This window comes from Gadus morhua, chromosome 10, assembly GCF_902167405.1.
Source record: "Gadus morhua chromosome 10, gadMor3.0, whole genome shotgun sequence".
NCBI lineage: Eukaryota > Metazoa > Chordata > Actinopteri > Gadiformes > Gadidae > Gadus > Gadus morhua.
Window position 1 is genome coordinate 26,914,013 of NC_044057.1, and position 7,261 is coordinate 26,921,273.

A 7,261-nucleotide genomic window follows, 5' to 3' on the forward strand; every position below is an offset into this window, starting at 1 on the left:
TCATCATCTTCATCCTCATCATCATTATCATCATCACCGTCATCGCCCTCACCCTCACCCTCACCCTCACCAACATGATGAGAGACACACGTCTGTTCTGTATTAGTACTAGCGGTGGTCCCTCCCAGCTCTATGTTGTTGGTCTCCAATCAGTCTCTCAGCGCTCCAAGAAGATTAACTTCTCCCTGCTCCAACCCTCTCTGCGGAGGGTGGCTGTTAGAGTCCAAGCAATATGCGATTCTCTCCGCAGTTTATGGGTTTTTCGGGGTAATTTGTGGTCATTTGGCGTGTGTGTGTGAGCAGGCAATGCTTGTGTCTTTGTGTTCCGTGGTTGGGTACAAACAAGGCAGATATAAGCTCCCATATTATGTTCGATCGCTGCTTTTATTTGCTATTCTTTGTGTTTTTTTCTTTATCGTCCTTTACATTGTGCCTGTTAACATCCTTTTCTTTTCTTTTGTTTGACTTTCTTTCATTTCATTTCTTACTTGCCTTCCCGTTCCTTTCCTTCCCCTTTCTCCCCCATCCTCCTCATCCTATCCTCTTTATGACATGCACACACACACACACACACACGCACACACACACACACAGACACACACACAGACAAACACAAACCCTCACACACACACACCTGCTGCTGGGACTGTAATGTTTTCATCAATTTTCCTGACCGTGTACCGTGCCGACAAGGAGAGTCGGTGCCTGTTTTTCTTTCAGCATCAATTTGATGTCACAGGGGTTATGAAGGTGCGTCACCAATGTGTGAGTGGATGTCCATATCGTGGTACCGCTGTGTGTATGTGTGTGGATATAAATAGCCAAATGGACCCATTTTCATTAATTTTCCTCCCTCACTTCCTGAATAGATCTGAGAGAGGCAGAGGTCCCGGGCAGGCGCAGCATTGTACTGCGTATCATTATGTTTGACACATGTTCAGCGTTTCTAGGAGAATTTATATTTTAGAGAACTCCTTTTCACTCCTTTACTTTTACTCTGAAGCCTTTGTACTCAAACTGACTGGATCGCCAACTCCGTTAAAAGGTGTCTACTTTAGGAAACAAATACATCTTTCAGACTCAATATACGCTCACAATGTAAAATTAATAATAATTATCATACTTTAAATGGAGCTTTACCTTTTGTCCACCCCAGGTTGAACTTGAATTGAGCCTTTTAGGTTGCCCAGTAGACTGTGTTCTTACAGCCTTTTCACCGCAGGGGTCGAGTATTTTCCACTGCTGCCTGTCTGAGCGGAAGTGGGAGACAGCTAATGGAGAACCACAGCAGCAGGGGGGACCCCAGCTCCCCCAGCTCCCCCAGCACCCCCCTGCCTCCCCCAGCCCTGACCATAAGCTCCATGACCCCTAGGATCACGAATCTGACTTTAGATTACAAATCTAAATTCTGACGGCAGACAAGCTCACATGTGGGAGAACATGGCGGTGATTCGCTAAATATTAGTTTCGAGCAATCCCTTTTCTGGATCGTGGCTCTGTAATGTAGTTGGCTATTATCAGCGAAAACAACGTGGCCAGCAAACTGTGGAAAGCTTCTTCTTCTGGTGCAGATCAGTTTCTCTTTGGTGGAATATCTCAGCAACGTAACGTTTCTGCTATAACATAACAGGACTGCTGGATCGGAAATGACCTGACCCCTAGCAAGACAACTGCGGGGCTGAAGAGAGGCCTCTCAGTCTGCCGATGGACAGAGATGGCTAGAGCCAGTTCTGGTGAGACACTCCAGTCACGAGCCCCCTATCAGCTGACAACTAACGCGCTCGTACACTGACAGGCGGTCGATTTAAGACCTTTCCTCTCAAACACACACTCTGCAAAGTTAAGTGTGCTGAGCGAAATGATCTCCTCCACCATGGGTAGAGATGTTTGATGTTTTGCTGTACAGTGCTCCCTGTTGACCACTGTCAGTATGCTTTTGGTATTCTATATCTGACAACTGTACGTCCGGATTAAACCCTACAGCAGGGAGCATCAGAGAGGAGTGCAACCATACCGCTAAACTCCATTACCATTTTATGCCTTTAAACGTTCCATTTAGTTTTTACTATTATACATAACTACAGATAATCACATACAGCGACAGTGCTGATTTTTTAGACTTCAGTAGATGATCTCTGTTTCATCATTACACTAAATAACTACAGCAAGGCAATGCAGTATTCAACATTTATATTTCCCGGTCTGTTGATATTCTGTGTACTATAGTACCGCTAATCTTCAAGGCTGGCTTCCCTGTGCCTGATGATCCTGCTTTTGTTCATGAAACCCACAGTGATGTGTTAACCACTGCCTGCTGTCTGAGGTGCAGTGCAGTGCCGCATTGTTCTCTGTATCAGGTTCTGAGGCGCCTGCTCTTCAGCTAGACGCAGCTCGAGAAACCGTCCAAGCACTTCAAGAGGTGTTCACACCGGCAACATGTAACCAATCACGTTCAGGGTTATAATGGCCATGGCTGGCGCGCAAAGCCATTCTTGCTGGGATTCTTGGCAGTGATATGCCGCCATAGCAGGGGATGAGAGGAGGCCTGTCAGCATCCTTCTTCATTCAACGTTGCTCATTCATCTCTTTCTTTCTACACGCACACACAAAGCCTCAGTAGTTTCTACTAACGGTGGTGGGCCGGCAGCATGCAAATTGGGTGAAGGTAAAGTCAGCGAAGCTAGGCCTGGATCTGAATGAGAAAGGCCACCCGTTTTCCTCAGAAGCCTGAGAGATAATGTTGCGGTATGTATTTCCACAAACTGCAAAGTGTCTCTCGGGGTTTAAACAAGACATTGGTGGGTTGTCATGGGAACCCAGCAAGTATGGATAAGCGTGCTGTGTAAACACACACACACACAAACACACACACACACACACACACACACACACACACACACACACACACACACACACACACACCACACACACACACACACACACACACCCACACACACACACACACACACACACTCTAACACACACACACACACACACACACACACTCTAACACCCACACACACACACACACACACACACACACACATACACACACACACACACACACACAAACTGCACACACACACACACACACACACACACAGACACTTATCACGCACACCTCCAAGAAAAGAAACTATTCTTGTTCCAGAAAATAAATAAATAACTAAACTACTCTTTGCGGTCAATGCTCCCAAACAAACAGCAACGCCAAGAGGATTTTAATACAACAGAGAAGCAGTGAAGCCCAGCCTGCTCCAGCAGCAACAGGAAGTGATACATCAAAGAGAAGCGGCTGATTGGATGAGATTAGCCAGCTCAGAGCAGCTGTGTTACACAGCGCCTCTGTATACACAATGGACACAGTCCCATAGTCACTGTGGGCCTGAAATAAAACCAGCGGTAGTGAAAGGAAATATGGAAAATGACACCCCAGAGAGCCGGTGTCCCACAGGGGAAAGAGCATGAAGAGGTCAGACTAACATGCCCTCCCCGCCTCTGACCCCTTTTCTCCTCTCTGCCTGTGTGACCATCCGCAACACGCAAGTTCACATTCTGTTTGTCTCTGCAGTACGCTCTGGTATCGGTCCTGTTGCTCAAACCACTCGGAGCTCAGTGGAGGGAGTTTCAGCTGAAGACAACAAAGACTGTGCCAGCTTTTTTTTTGTTTTTGTAGCGATGCCCAAGGAATGTGTAGAGATCTTCAGAGCAATCAAAACTTCCTATCTGAAATACACTGAATGACGCTTCTCTTTACTCTAAGTCTTTGAACATTGCAAAGCCACGGCCATGATTTGAATATCAGTCGGTGCCCAGTCAAGACCAGTGATCATTGTGTTAAGCAATCACTGATATCCAGACCCTCTGACGCGGCTGTGTCTGCCCTCGGTCATCCTCTGTTTCTCCTCCACCCCATCCCTTGGCCCCAGGGCCATGTAGTGCCACGCAGAGTCCCACGTTCAGAGAAATGACACCACAGAGTCGACCCTCACACCGTCCGCCGTGATGAAGCGGAATGCGTCACTAAAACCCTCCCTGAACATTAATCACCATGGGGAAGAAATCTGAAAGTAATACTCAAAACCAAACTCCTCGGGAATCGAACGTGCGAGGGCAGCTGGAACCGGGCCTTCATATTAGTCACGCTGTCGGTCCGCGAGGAATAACGCTGTCCCCTCCGACGGTCCCCACGGTAACCAGATGGACGCTGATGATGGATGGAGGGTTCGGGGGGCGGTGTGCGTGCGCCCAACAGCCCACCCTAACACGATTTGAGGCTCTAACCAAGAGTGAGCGCTCATCAGGCGCCGCAGGCCGGCGGTGAATCACAGACGGACAGCTGTCTGCGACAACAGTCCGTCTGACTCCCCCGTCTCCGGTGAAGACGACCACCCCGCACGCACTGCGAGCAAAGCTCTGATTGTAGAGGTGGTGCGCATGCCTGTGATGAGACGTATTGTCGGACTCACTCAGATGGGTTGATTAATACCCCTGACGCCGTCTTCATCTAGGATCAAACAGGAGCTTCTACTCCTTCCTCTACTTTTTGCTCGGTGAAGGGTGTGCATGGAATTTTGATAGTGCGTTTTTTTTTTTTTTTCTTCAGGGAAGAGGAGTTGGAAATGGAGCGAGTGATACGATCTGTTGGACATCTCTATGGTGGATGCGTTAACAACTCGTTCATCCGGCCAACGGACAGGAAAACCTGATAGAGCTGGCGTGTATTGATCACCCCTTGAGTATGTATGTTGCTCTTTGTTTCTCTCTCTCTCTCTCTCTCTCCCTCTCCCGCTCTCTCCCTTTCTCTCTCCCTCTCCCTCTCTCTCCCTTTCTCTCTCCCTCTCTCTCTCCCTCTCCCTCTCGCTCTCTCTCTCTCCCTCTCTCTCCCTCTCCCTCTCTCTCTCTCTCTCTCTTTCTCGCTCCCTCTCTCTCTCTGTCCCTCTCTCCCTCTCCCTCTCCCTCTCTCTCTCTCTCTCTCTCTCTCTCTCTCTCTCTCTCTCTCTCTCTCTCTCCCTCTCCCTCTCCCTCTCTCTCTCTCTCTCTCTCTCTCTACCCTTCTTGAAAACAGATCAGAGCCTCTCTCTTCTACGAGCTAGGCATCAGTGCCGCCCGTATCAGTAGATCTTCCCTCAGTGTTTTCGTTAATTATCCTGATCTCCATCCTCACCTGTGAGCGCCCTTGTCCCTCCGGTCGTGGGGCGCGGGGACCTGAGGATCGGTTCAGGGTAGCGTGTGTAGCGCACATGGATGAAGAGCCTGAGAGAGGACCATGGACTGGCCTTCCCACAGAACTCATTCCAACACATGCAGCATATAATCCCCTGCAAGCTCAGAGTAGGCAGCCATCTGAGGGAATAAACGGATGAACAGCCCAAGAACAGGTTGTAATTAATCAGCCTGTAGGTAGGAGGTTCAACTCCAGCCCTCATAAGACCGCCGAAGTGGCCTTTGTGTGTGTGTGCGATTCCGTGTGTGTGTGACTATATGTGTGTGTGTGTATGTGAGTGTTTTCTTCCTGCATGTGTGTGTGTGTGTTTGTGTTTGGATATGTATGTGTGTGTGTCCATATGTGTGTGTGGTGTGTGAGTATGTGTGTATCTTCCTTCATGTGTGTGTGCATGTGTGAGTATGTGTGTATCTTCCTTCATGTGTGTGTGCATGTGTGAGTATGTGTGTATCTTCCTTCATGTGTGTGTGCGTGTGTGAGTATGTGTGTATCTTCCTTAATGTGTGTGTGCGTGTGTGAGTGTGTGTGTATCTTCCTTTGTGTGTGTTTTTGTGTGTTATTTATGGGGGTTTGTAGAGCTGTTACGTATGGTCAGATCATTGGGCCCATTATATTGTTATATATGATGCATCATAAGGTTGCATGCATGCCCCATGAGCAGATTTGTTTCTGAGTATATCAGCCCCTGGTGGTGCTGAAGGCGGAGGGATTCTCCACAAAGTAAAGGGTGGAGAACAGTCACACACGCCCCCATCAGGCTGCACTCCTCCACTGATTCAACCATGAAGCTACAGATTGTGCTGGTATACATACAGCCGGATACTCTCACACACAAAGACACACATAGACACACACACAAACACACACACATGGATTCAAGCTTACATACACCCACATGCAGAAACGAACACACACACACACACACACACACATGCAGGGAGATACACACACACTCACACACGCCCACACACGCCCACACACACACACACACACACACACACACACACACACACACACACACACACACACGGAATGGCACATACACACATGCACACCCAAACAACCACACACACGCGCACATCGATGTTGGGAGCAGGGTTCGGGTCAGGCTATGCTTAGCAGTGGAGGAGAAACATCTCAGGAATCTCTGTGATCTCGAGACGCTTCCTAAAGTGGACCAGCTCTTGTGGTGAGGGGTGTCTCATCGCGGTGAGCTTCAGCCACCCCGCTCAGGGGCAGGAAGAAGCCTCTCAGACGGCCCTCTACTGAAGAATCCTTTCTTGAAGGATCCGTTTGATTTAACGAAGCCCACCGATGCTCAGGCAGCGTTAACAAAGCGTCTCCAGAGGATATCAGAGTACAGAAGGAAACTAAAGGGCTTCCTCAAGGTCATCACATGACCTGGGCCGTGAGGGTTGACAGCACACATTTTAGCCAAGATGGTGATCAGAAAAGAGGCAGGAGTGTGTAAGTATGTAAAAAGAGTGTGTTCAGTGAACCAGTAGGAAAGTAAAGAAAGCTCTATAATTTGTGATTGGGCGTTCAGGTTTTCTTTTCAAAACCAGCTCTTAAAAAGACCTTCTACCGAGCCTGCCAGCTGTCCCCACACCACGCCTCCTGCCCGCCTTCCATCCGTGGGAACTGCGGCGTCACTTCATCCAGTGGCTGCTGCTGGGGCCGCCGCTGCTGCTGACACTCGGACCTGAGAGACGCAGAGAGACTTCGGCAGAGAGACGATGCAGAGCTGGGAACAGGAAGAGGACAGCTGGAGGGAGGGATGTGGGCGAGACTAACCGTGTCATGTGGATGTAGGCAGAGGATGTGTTGACTGGCAGAGGAGCAGGAGGGATGTGGGCGAGGCTAACCCTGTCATGTGGATGTAGGCAGAGGATGTGTTGACTGGCAGAGGAGCAGGAGGGATGTGGGCGAGGCTAACCGTGTCATGTGGATGTAGGCAGAGGATGTGTTGACTGGCAGAGGAGCAGGAGGGATGTGGGCGAGGCTAACCCTGTCATGTGGATGTCGGTAGAGGAT